The sequence below is a fragment of the Hyla sarda genome, chromosome 4 (assembly GCF_029499605.1).
Source record: "Hyla sarda isolate aHylSar1 chromosome 4, aHylSar1.hap1, whole genome shotgun sequence".
NCBI classification, from domain to species: Eukaryota; Metazoa; Chordata; class Amphibia; order Anura; family Hylidae; genus Hyla; species Hyla sarda.
In genome coordinates this window covers 124,113,991-124,127,572 of record NC_079192.1, presented here as the reverse complement: position 1 = coordinate 124,127,572, position 13,582 = coordinate 124,113,991, and the positions used below count along the sequence as shown (strand labels likewise).

General features: G+C 46.4%; 1 non-coding gene across 1 annotated transcript; it reads right to left on the bottom strand.

Annotated features, from left to right (window-relative positions):
* Positions 1-11,877: 11,877 nt before the first annotated feature.
* On the bottom strand, positions 11,878-12,076 carry LOC130267931 (U2 spliceosomal RNA). Its single transcript, XR_008843340.1, has one exon. It is a non-coding gene; the product is annotated as a U2 spliceosomal RNA (small nuclear RNA).
* Positions 12,077-13,582: the final 1,506 nt, after the last annotated feature.

Here is a 13,582-nt window from a genome sequence, read left to right as displayed (position 1 = left end):
AAAAAATAAAAAAAATAAATAAATAAAAAAAAATCTCCTTTTTGAAGGTAATATCTGATTTGAGGTAATGAGAGAGGAGCTAGGAGTGCAGCTCTGCAGGACCATGTGCACTGCTGTCTGGGCAAAAACTCACTCCGCTTACATTCTTTTATTTTTTTAAATGCTTTAGCCGCACAGCCTTACAGCAGATGCTTGATCCTTCATAATACCTGTAGTTGTACACATTCCTTATTTTACATCAAAAAATGTTCACATTTATTTTGTTTTCTTTTAAATTATTCCATATTTTCCTTATGCATTTCCTTCGGTGCACAGCCTATTTATATTCTATTGTGTTTTTTTTTTACAATGACGCAGAACAAGTTTGCATTGTGGATTCTAGTAATTTGTCATTATAAATAAATCACTTTGACACATTTATTGCATTATAGAACCAAAAAGGAACTTAAAGACGGACCATTTGTAAAACTGAATAAATTTTATTTATTGATAGTTCCAAAAATACATAAAACAAACACAGCGTGGACAAACATAAGTGGGAACCAGGGAGCAGGGGGAGACAGTAAATAAAGAAATTGGCCGGGTGCACTAGCCTATGGCATATGAAGACTGGTAAGTCACAGGGTAGGTATATAAGTATGTAAACATGAGACATGTACAAGGGCAAAAAACGCCTCAATAGAAAGGTGGACGTTTATACAGGTCTCATAAATAAAGTGCCAATATATACAAAATAAACTGTAATGCCGTAGGAAGTTATTAGCATGCTAACCGGACTAAAGAGAAAAGTACCACATGCAATGATGGCACAAATCAGTAGGCTCCCCAGCTCCCCACCAGACCTCCGACGCGTTTCACCCAACGAGGCTTTGTCCAGGAGTGGTGGGCAACTGGGGTGGGGTATATTATATATAGACAGCCGGCCAATCACAGTAATTTCTAAGTTAAAAATCTTACCTAAACGCCATTATACACTCCTGCGCCATTACTATCCTCCTCCACCGCCGCCGCACTACGCCACTTCCGGGCATTCTATGTAATGTATTAAATGGGCCAAGGCAAAATGGCCGATTGTAAACCCTAGAGCAAAAAACTACTCAGTGGCTCCTAAAACATGGCCGCCGCGCATGGGCAGTTTGTAAGGTCCCGTATCTATAGAGTGGGCCACAAAAACATGGCCGCACCCATGCGAAAAAGGGCTACATAAATATGGACGCCCCATAAAAGGTACACTAATACAATTACCATGTAAACAAAATATAGCAGCAGTACTTGTAAGGAGGACTAAGGTGCAGGAGTGCATATAATAGGCATAAAATACATACAAAAATATATATACATATATGTAGAAACCACATAGGGAAATAAGTCCATACCAATGTATTATAGAAATAAGGGACAGACCTATATTAATATACATAGAATAAATATTATGAAATTAATAATGAGGTAACTAATAATATGAATAAAGGATATTTTTGAATAAAAAAAACTACCGTATTTATCGGCATATAACACGCACTTTTTAGGCTAAAATTTATAGCCTAAAGTCTATGTTCGTGTTATACGCCGATACACCCCCAGGAAAGGCAGGGGGAGAGAGGCCGTCGCTGCCCGCTTCTCTCCCCCTGCCTTTCCTGGGGTCTAGAGCACTGCTGCCGGCCCTTCTCTCCCCCTGGCTATCGGCGCCGCTGCCCGTTCTGTCCCCCTGACTATCGGTGCTGGCGCCGATAGCCAGGGGGAGAGAAAGGGCAGCGGCACCCATTGCCGGCGCTGCTGCCCCGTTGCCTCCCCCCATCCCCGGTGGCATAATTACCTGGGTCGGGTCCGCGCTGCTGCAGGCCTCCGGCGTGCATCCCCGACGTCGTTGCTATGCGCTGCACGGCGCGGCGCATGACGTCAGTGCGCTGCGCCGTGCATAGCAACGACGCAGGGGACGCGCGCCGGAGGCCTGCAGCAGCTCAGACCTGACCCAGGTAATTATGCCACCGGGGATGGGGGGAGGCAACTGGGCAGCGGCGCCGGCAATGGGTGCCGCTGCCCCTTCTCTCCCCCTGGCTGTCGGCGCCGCTTCTCTCCCCCTGGCTGTCGGCGCTGGCAATGGGGCACCGGCACCGATAGTCAGGGGGACAGAACGGGCAGCGGCGCCGATAGCCAGGGAGAGAGAAGGGCCAGCAGCAGGGCTCTAGACCCCAGGAAAGGCAGGGGGAGAGAAGCGTGCAGCGACGGCCTCTCTCCCCCTGCCTTTCCTGGGGGTGTATCGGGGTATGCACGCGCACACACGCACCCTCATTTTACCATGGATATTTGGGTAAAAACTTTCTTTACCCAAATATCCTTGGTAAAATGAGGGTGCGTGTTATAGGCCGGTGTGTGGTATACCCCGATAAATACAGTATATACAAAAGTGTACATAAATATAGTGTTATCACGTGATGTGTACAAAAATTAATTTATTTATAAACTGAAAAAAGTAAATATATATACACATGCGTATAAATCTGAGTAATGTGTACTGGTAAGTGTGGTGTAAAAAAGTGAAGAATATTGGTAAATAAGTGAATAATTAAAATGGTAAATAAATCCAACTACGGTATTTAGCGTGTGACGTACGTGACAAAATAAATATAATATTGTGTATAGTAATAAATTGGTGTATAAATATATTGTGGCAAATGAAGAAAAAAAATTATATTTACATATATATGAAACCATAATACAACCAATAAATACATAAAAAAATATATATTAATTCATAATTGTAAAGAAAAGAATTATATATACATACCGTATTTATCGGGGTATACCACGCACCGGCCTATAACACGCACCCTCATTTTACCAAGGATATTTGGGTAAAAAAAAGTTTACCCAAATATCCATGGTAAAATGAGGGTGCGTGTGTCCGCATGTATACTCCGATACACCCCCAGGAAAGGCAGGGGGAGAGAGGCCGTCGCTGCCCGCTTCTCTCCCCCTGCCTTTCCTGGGGTCTAGAGCCCTGCTGCCGGCCCTTCTCTCCCCTTGGCTATCGGCGCCACTGCGCGTTCTGTCCCCCTGACTATCGGTGCCGGCGCCCCATTGCCGGCGCCGATAGCCAGGGGGAGAGAAGCGGCGCCGACAGCCAGGGGGAGAGAAGGGGCAGCGGCACCCATTGCCGGCGCCGCTGCCCCGTTGCCTCCCCCATCCCCGGTGGCATAATTACCTGTTGCCGGGTCCGGTCCGCGCTGCTGCAGGCCTCCGGCGTGCGTCCCCTGCGTCGTTGCTATGCGCTGCACGGCGCAGCGCATGACGTCAGTGCGCCGCGCATAGCAACGACGCAGGGGACGCACGCCGGAGGTCTGCAGCAGCGCGGACCCAACCCCGGCAACAGGTAATTATGCCACCGGGGATGGGGGGAGGCAATGGGTGCCGCTGCCCCTTCTCTCCCCCTGGCACCGATAGTCAGGGGGACAGAACGGGTAGCGGCGCCGATAGCCTAAAAAGTGCGTGTTATACCCCGATAAATACGGTATATGAAACCATAATACAACCAATAAATACATAAAAATATATATTATCAATATTGATAATATATTATGTATTTATTGGTTGTATTATGGTTTCATATATATGTATATATAATTTTCTTCACAATTATGAATATATTTTTTTAATGTATTTATTGGTTGTATTATGGTTTCATATATATGTACATATAATTTTTTCTTCATTTGCCACAATATATTTATACACCAATTTATTACTATTACTATACACAATATTATATTTTGTCACGTACATCACATGCTAAATACCGTAGTTGGATTTATTTATCATTTTAATTCACTTATTTACCAATATTCTTCACTTTTTTACACCACACTTACCAGTACACATTACTCAGATTTATACGCATGTGTATATATGTGTGTATATATAGTTACTTTTTTCACTTTATAAATAAATTTAAATATATTACTTGTGTTATCACGTGATGTGTACAAAAATTATGTACACTTTTGTATATAGTTTTTTATTCAAAAAGTATATCCTTTATTTATATTATTAGTTACCTCAGAATAATTATTATGAAATTAATAATATGTATATTAATATATGTCTGTCCCTTATTTCTATAATACATTGGTATGGACTTATTTCCCTATGTGGTTTCTACATATATGTATATATATTTTTGTATGTATTTTATGCCTATTATATGCACTCCTGCACCTTAGTCCTCCTTACAAGTACCGCTGCTATATTTTGTTTACATGGTAATTGTATTAGTGTACCTTTATGGGGCGTCCATATTTATGTAGCCCTTTTTCGCATGGGTGCGGCCATGTTTTTGTGGCCCACTGTATAGACACGGGACCTTACAAACTGCCCATGCGCGGCAGCCATGTTTTAGGAGCCACCGAGTAGTTTTTTTTGCTCTAGGGTTTACAATCTGCCATTTTGCCTTGGCCCTTTTAATACATTACATAGAATGCCCGGAAGTGGCGTAGTGCGGCGGCGGCGGTGGAGGATAGTAATGGCGCCGGAGTGTATAATGGCATTTAGGTAAGATCTTTAACTTAGAAATTACTGTGATTGGCCGGCTGTCTATATATAATATACCCCATCCCAGTTGACCACCACTCCTGGACAAAGCCTTGTTGGGTGAAACGTGTCGGAGGTCTGGTGGGGAGCTGGGGAGCCTACTGATTTGTACCATCATTGCATGTGGTTCTTTTCTCTTTAGTCCGGTTAGCATGCTAATAACTTCCTACGGCATTACAGTTTATTTTGTATATATTGGCACTTTATTTATGAGACCTGTATAAACGTTCACCTTTTTATTAAGGCGTTTTTTGCCCTTGTACATGTCTCATGTTTACATACTTATATACCTACCTACCCTGTGACTTACCCGTCTTCCTATGCCATAGGTTAGTGCACCCGGCCAATTTCTTTATTTACTGTCTCCCCCTGCTCCCTGGTTCCCACTTAGGTTTGTCCACGCTGTGTTTGTTTTATGTATTTTTGGAACTATCAATAAATAAAATTTATCAAGTTTTACGAACGGTCTGTCTTTAAGTGGGTTATTTTCCTTTTCGGTTCTATAGTTAGTGTGTATAGCACAGGACCTTATGTACCTAGTATAGGTATTTGAGTACATTCTCTTTCTTTTGTGTGGGTTGATACATTTATTGCATTGTTTATTTTATTATGGTTTTTAATATCTATAACGTGTTGGCTGTTAAGGTGGGTTTAGTTTTTTTTTTTTCCCTTATTTTGCACTCTGTTAAAATCTGTCAGAGCTATTACTTTTTTTTTTATTCACAAACAGAGCCATGTGTTGTTGTTTTTAGGACCAGTCCTTTCTATTAAAATGTAATAGGAAACAAAACTAAAAAATGTTTTTGCATATTTTAGTGGGGGACACCAAAGACTGTGGGAATAGTTTGAGGCTACTAGGAGGTGACACTAAGGAAGTGTTGGTACAGTCTCTAGTGGAGTAGCCAAGTTTTACATTCTTGTCTGTAGGAGGCAGACCTCTCCTCCTCTGCAAATTTGCAGCATTTTTTTTTTTCTTACTTTATTTCCCCTTTCAGATAGTGATGGAGTTTTATCCTCTCACCTTATTCAGGGAGGTAGATACTGTGGGCCGCTACACTACACACGTAATTTCTCCCCAGGAACAGGCAACAAAGCAATATGGTGTCCTGTTCATTCTTCCACTGCTGCTCTTTTACTGATACTGCAGTGCAGATACCTTACTAACTTAAAAAGTACCTGTCACTAAATAAACGTTTCTAAACTAACTCAGGCTATGTTCCCTAACACAGCGTTTCCCAACCAGCGTGCCTCCAGCTGTTGCAAAACTACAACTCCGGGCATGCTGGGAGTTGTAGTTTTGCAACAGCTGGAGGCACGCTGGTTGGGAAACGCTGCCCTAACAGCTTTTTTTTAACAGCTTTAAAAAGCTCTGTATCTTTCCTTCCTTGCTCACATAGTGAGCTGCCGCCAGGAAAATGTGGGTGTGTCCCAGCAGGCGCTACATGACTGAAGCCTGCTGGGTGGGAACGCTTACACCCTTGCTTCACCGAGGAGACCACTCTGTCTCTGGACACATTTGTTCATGCTGCAGTGGACCACTTGCATAAATCACCATCAGGGATTTATGAGAGAGGAGCGGGAGACTGGGACCAGAAGTGGAAAGATGGTATACTTCCTCCCGCTGTGAGAGCCATGCAATGTGAAGAGAATGGTGTTGATCAGCTGACACGCTCACAAACCACCCTCCAGCCAATAGCAGGGGGCAGGTATGCGCGATTGAGCCTCTGGTGACTCAGCATTCTTGTCATCTGTCCGTAATCTATAATAGACTAGCTGCCAGTCCATGTAGGGAAGACCCCTATTGGTGAGTTTTCAAAACTGAAATTAAACATGTGAGTATCATTTATTTTTTTTTAATATATTTAGATACTTGTTATAAATGCCTTAATGTACAACTACAATATTAAAACTTCTTTTCATGACAGGTACTCTTAAAAGGGCAAGGTTACCTAAGGAGTGACCCTGCCCACTCCCAAAGACAGACGAGTGACAATTGACACTGCCAGCCAAGGTCACCCCCTTGTTTTACTTCTCATGGTCAGCACTAGAGATGAGCAAACTTACAGTAAATTTGATTCGTCACGAACGTCTCGGCAGTTGATGACTTTTCCTGCATAAATTAGTTCAGCTTTCAGGTGCTCCGGTTGGCTGGAAAAGGTAGATACAGTCCTAGGAGACTCTTTTCTAGGAATGTATCCACATTTTCCAGCCCACTGGAGCGCCTGAAAGCCGAACTAATTGACGCAGGATAAGTAATCAACTGCCAAGCCGAGAAGTTCGTGACGAATCGAATTTACTGTAAGTTCGCTCATCTCTAGTCAGCACCTCTTAGTGACTTTGGGGGAAGGATAGGGGTATATCATTTCCTCTTTCCAGAATTCCAGCAGTCTTTCCTCCCCAGCCAGGTTTTCCATTAGACAAATAATTTTGATGTGTGAGGATTACCAACTCCTCTGATATTCTTTATTGTCCTTAAAGTGTACCTGTTTGTAACAACTTTATATAATGTAGATAAACATTTATATATTTTGGGTGAAAAAATACTGACCCTGCAGCTATTGCTTGTGTGTGTCTCTGTGAGACCAAATACAGGAAGCGATGGTAGGACAAGCAGGGCTCTGTGCAAGCTCCTGGCTTGTCAATCATCCTGATGTGCGAGCCAGGGGCATGTCATAGAGCCTCACTGCACAGAGCCCTGCTTGTCCACCCACACTTCCTGTGTTTTATCTCTACCCAGACACACAGGCAAGAGCTGCAGGTATTTCCCCCCCCCCCCCAAGATATACACATTTTTTAACCAATGTATTATATACATATGTTTTCTACATTAGATAAAAGCTTTTGCATGTGACAGGTACACTTTAAAATCAGGACTTAAGGATAATAAAGAATAGAGTATTTAAAACTTTGAACTCTATGAAGAATCCAATGTATTGATGGTGCCAGTGCAGTTTCTACTTTCTTTTTGTTGTTTTTTTGTAGTTCTATATAGAGATGAGCGAAGTTACAGTGATTCAATTTGTCACAAACTTCCCGGCTCGGCCATTGCTGACTTTAGCCTGCATAAAATTAGTTCAGCTTTCAGGTGCTCTGGAAAAGGTGGATACAGTTCTAGGAGAGTCTCCTAGGACTGTATCCACCTTTTCCAGCCCACCTGAAAGCTGAACTAATTTTATGCAGGCTAAAATCAGCAACTGCCGAGCCGAGAAGTTTGTGACAAATCGAATCACTGTAACTTCGCTCATCTCTGGTTATATCCAGTGCTTGTATACACTCACCTGCGAGTAAGGTCAAGCTGCTATACCTGTTGAGGCTGCAGTTGGTCACAAAAGGGTATTATTGGTGTGCTTTTACTCTGATGGAAAAAAAGGAGATTTTTTTTTTGTACTCACCATAAAATCTCCTTCTCGTAGCCCTCCTCATTGGGGAACACAGAAGACCATGGGTATTATGCTGCTTTCCACTAGGAGGCTGACACTAGGCAAAAAAAAAGAAGCTGGCTCCTCCCAGCGGGATATAGGCACTGAGCTAATAAGTTGTGTCACAAAGCAGTAGGAGAAGTCAAACAACAAAGGAGATACTTTCTGGTGTTCTTTGGACGTACTGTAGTCCTTTGGTCTTTCTGGAAATGGGTGGGTGCTGTGTCCCAAAATGAAGGCTATGAGAAAGATTTTATGGTTAGTACAAAAAAAAAAAAAATCTCATTGTCGTGGTCACTTCACAGGAGACCATGAGACGTCCCAAAGCAGTCCCTGGGGTGGAGAAAACAACCGCCAGAGAAGGGCAGGTTAGGCCAGAGACTGAGCCATTTCCCTTGGCAGAAGAAGAGGACAAGGCCCAGAGGAATCCGGGACCCAAACACCCAGAAGCTCCCACAAAACAAGAGGTGAGCCAGGAACCAACGGGAGGAATAGTGCGGACACTGGGTTCCGACAACCGACCAAAAACGGAAATAAATGGCCGCCCCGGAGGCCTGCCCGGCCGAACTCATCCTGGCAGGAGCGGAAACCACCTTGCAGGAAAAGACATAAGACGCAGGACCAGCGAGGCCTGGCCAGAACGAGGAAGAGAAGCGACAAGAGAACCCCACTCCACGATTCTGCTAAGCAAGAGAACCTGGTGAGGAAACGCCAGCTCCTAAAATAGAAACGAGCCGGAAGGCATGAATGGGGAGCCCTGCCAGGAGGCCAGCTGCAACTGCAGGACTGAGGCCGAGGGGGGAGAACACAAGAAGAAGGGAGATGAGTACACCCAGCAAAGGGCAAGAACTCAGAAGGATGCAAACCAGAAGCTGCTGGCAAAGAAGAAAGCGGGATACAGAGCAAGAGTGCAAACGGTAGGACCACACCTGTCGAAGAAGTGCACATTGGCCAGACAGAGCCAACCAGACTGACCAAAAGACCCTCAGGCACGAAGTCTGTATGATCCAAGAGTGAGACGAAGGGGCGTAAACAGCTGGAAAGAAGGGAAGAGCTGTCCGGCAACCTCGGAGCAGCCTCCATCAGAACTAGAAGTAGAGGGTCTGCAGAGACCCACACCAGAAGAGTCTTAGCAACTACAAGCCCGTGCGAAGTGCCCCAAGGCAGAGAGATCCCGGGTAGGCGGGGGAGGGCACAGTTGTCCACATGGAACAGCAGAGGGGTCAGTATAGGAACCCCACTAAGACTAGAGACAACACAGGGAAACCAGCCCAGAGACAGCGACTGTAACAGCCACCTGGAAGGCAGCACAATGCCAGAAGGTGCTGAAAGGCAGAATATTGAGGAAGAGGGTCCTGAACAAGCCTGAGACCCCTAGGAAGGAGTGTTCCACCCTACGGGGGAATGGCAGGCAGAGTAACATGTGTAAGCCTCCACTGAGCTTACTGCACTGCCCAGCCCCTGAAGACACAAGGGACGAGAGGAGAGACAATGCCAAGCAAGCAGCAAATCCCAACAGTCGGAACAGACTGGATGACTCCGGAAGCAGCCCAGAAACACTGTTACAGAGAGGGAGACACAGGGGACCCAGCCACGGTGTCAGTTAAGCCAAAGCGATAAAAGCTGCAACAACAGAAGACATATTCTGGACGCGGGAGGTCGCCCACCAAGACTGTCATCCAGGCACAGAACAACAGGCACACAAACCCAGGAGGAGGAATGACATGCCGCCGTGGAAGAGCCACAAGGAGGAAGAGCCTGAGATACTCCAAGCAAGAGACTGCTAGACAGCAAGAGCAGAGTAAACAGAGAGCACCCTCACCGCAAAGGCAGCCCACCAAGCCACCCCGAGGATATTAACCGAAGGGGTTAACGAGATGGCTGAACTCGCCATAGGAGGGATCGCCTAAGATCCTCAATACTTTGGCTAAGAGAAATGCAGTGACTAAGTCAGCAAATGTAGGTAATGGTAGTAGGTAGCAAGACCACTAAAACTCCCTCCATGAAAGGGAGAATGTAATGGAAGAATCAGCCAGAGCAGAAAGCCCGCAAGCTCACCATTATGCCCCCTGTGGGAAGTGGAGTGTAAAACCATGGACTAGCCAGAGCCAGAATCCACTAAACCCTGACATGAAGTCACTGTCACTCAGATACCCTGCAAACTACTCCCCACAGGGGAGTGGCTACAGTGGCTAGTGCAGGCACTCTGCAAACCTGTCCCTTCGAAAGAAGGGGGGAGTGTGCTGGCTGAGAAATACAACACGTAGCCTGCGAATTACTACCCCTTGAAAACCACTGAAAGTCCCCATAAGGGAGGGGGGGGGAAATGGATGCCACGACTGTCCACGTGTCCGATGAATCTGCAGGGCCCTTCATACTAATAGCAGGGTACCAGAACCGCCATTGCGAAAGAAGCAATCATAGCCCGGGCTTCCAGCCAGAACCATGGCAGATACCACTGAATAACAATGTTACACCACCTTTGGCAGTGGTAAAGTGGTCGCTGCTGTTGTAGAATGTACTTTGCACCTGCAGGAACACAGCCATCGGACACCAACGGGTGTCCGATGGACATTGTAGATAGCCCCTTGTACTCGCAGGGTGACCCCTTCAGCAACTCATCTTGCAGCGGAGTACCAGAACTGCAGATGTGGTAGCATCGCTCTCTCCATGGGCATTATAGAGGGTCCATAGTACATCGTTCCACTCACTCTTATAGTAGGGTACCGGTACTGCAGCCGCAGATACGGAAAACGTCACGCACTCCATGGGAGTCGTAGAGGGTCCATTGTACATCGGCTAACTCGCACTCAGAGTGGAATGCTGGAACTGCGGATGTGGTAGACATCACACTCTACATGGGTATTGCAGAGGTGCCATGACATTAGTCCACTCACACTGATAGTGGGGTACCGGAACTGCAGCCGCAGATGCAGCAAATGTCACTCACACCATGGAGGGTGCAGATGGTCCATTGTATATAGGCCAACTCCTACTCACAGTGGACTGCCGGAACTGCAACTGCTCTCTCCATGGGCATTGTAGAGGGTCCATATAACATCGGTACACACACACACTTCTAGTGGGGTACCAGAACTGCAGCCGCGGATGCGGCAAAGGTCACGCACTCCATGGGAGGTGTAGAGTGTCCATTGTACACCGGCCAACTCCCACTCACAGTGGAGTGCCGGAACTGCAGCTGCCGCAGACGATACACTGACCATGGGCACCGTAGATAGTCCATTTGACAACAGACTTGCCCCATGGAAGCTGCAGAGTCTGCTGCACACACCGGAGCACCTATTATTTAAGCCACCTGGCACAGGTGGTGAGGTAACAGAACTTCAGCCGTGGCAAACTTAGTATGGGCGACCAGCGGTGAAAACAGGCAGGGTGCTGCCGGGGTTCGTGGTATGCTGTAAGGGACTTTAGGGGTAGAGTGGCGAGCCACGCTGACGAGTATCCCTAATTCTGGACCTCTGTCATTTTACTGGGGTATGGAGTTTTGACAAACAGGTCACAACGGAAAATGGGCCAAGGCCCGAAACAATTACTCAGACAACAGAGGCTAAGAAGCACATAGTGCTGACTCCAGGGCCACAGCCCATGTATGCAAAATGGTAAGGTGCAAAGGGCTATGTGCCCCAAACAAGCGGACCAAGGGTAAAGCAATTCAATGTTTTGAAGGGGACAGGCAAGAGCTATCCCACTGCTGTCAGAGACAGCCCACTGTTGCAGGTCACTCCTGTTCAAAGCAAAGAGTTTAGGTAAATTTAAATTGGAGCACTCTACCTGAGGATATTGCTATATCAGGGCGATGAAAGAAAGTTCCGCAAGCGGCCCAGGACTCAAAATCCCTTTTAAATCAGACAATTTGCGCACTGTACCTGAAGATATTGCCAACACAGGTCAATGCCTAAGGCCCCAGAAGTAAGTTTCCAAAGCGGCCCCAGTGCTCAAAAAAAAAAAAAGAAATTTTATATACGGTCCCCAGACAGAGGGCATATCAGAAATTAAACTGATAAGAACAGATACCACACTTGATCGTAGTCAAAAGGCCAAGAAGCAATATGAATGCCCTCAAGGTATGGGGGAGCATACTAGGAAGCAGGACATCTGAGTGAAAATACTCCAGCCTACAAACTGACAGGAGCATGAATAATGGCGATAGAAAAGCTATGCAGGTGCAATAACTACTTTTGGCCACTAGAGGAGGCCTAACGCATGAGAGAGAACAGTGCTGAATACAGTAATTAGCCATTCAGCCACTGGAGGGCACAGAGCTTTCATGAGAAGCTTCTTTTTGTGAAACAGAAACTCGGGACGGGCAGGGAGGAGGAGGAGGAGGAGGAGGAGGAGGAGGAGCAGCGCCACCCGATCAGCGCAGGAGAAAAATGCACGCTGCCCACATCCCCCTGTGCACACCATGCACACCACGGAAGAAAGGGTATGTTAACCCCTGCAGTGCACCGGGGGGGGGGGGTATTGAAGGGAGGAGAGAAGGACAGCAACTGCCGCTGGCAAATAATAAAAGCCCAGAGGCTGCGGAAAGTAAACTGCCGCCCGAAAGACTCCCCCGCCGTCAGCTGATTAAGCTGTGGCATGGCGGGAGCAGAAGAGCGCAGAGTCCGCAGTCCCGTAGAGAGAATCCATGAGATGCCCAACCACCCACCACCGCCATAATGGCAGCATTGAAGGGGCTGTACTTAGTAAGGAGACCCCTGGAGGGAGTTTGACCCTTGGAAAGAGACCCTAGGGATATAGAGGAAGGGGGGTGTATGTAAATACTCACCCAGACTCCATCTTCCTATACTCGCCCAGGGCGGCTTCACCCAGCTTATGGCCATGCTGCATTGCGCCAATCTGCCATAGCGAGGCAGGCAAGACCAAGGGTACTCCGCCAGGCGCTGGCGATAAGGGGTTAACGCCCCATACTCTATGCACTGTCCACCTTTGTCGCATGTGGGAGATCAGGTAGCGCCATGCTCCTGTCGCCCAACCTAGAAAAAACAACAAAGGAAAGTAGGAATTATGACTTACCGATAATTCCTATCTACATAGGAACAGGAAGACAGGAAGCACAAGAGAGGTTAAAAGGGCCCCTCCCTCCATACTCCCTCAGTGTTTATAATTTACCAAGAGAGCAATGTTAAGATACATGTAAAAATACATATAAAAATTAAGGGTGGGAAAATATAGGTGCTGTCGTGATGGACTCATGAAAACCGAATTATCGGTAAGTCATAATTCCTACTTTTCACTTCATCCAGTCACGACAGCACCACATGAGACATACCAGATAAGTGTTGATTTATGGAGGGACCATGGCCTGCAGCACCTTTCGGCCAAAACCAAGCTCCTGAGAAGAGGCCACATCCAGCTTGTAATGCTTGAAGAAAGTGTGCGGAGAAGACCATGTTGCCGCTCCGCATATCTGTTCTAGAGAGGCCGAAGCTCTTTCGGCCCAGGAGACTGAAACAGCCCTAGTGGAATGAGCTTTGATGCCCACTGGAACTTCTTGACCCGCAGAAGTATATGACTTGACTTGCAGACTTAAGCCATCTTGAGATTGAATT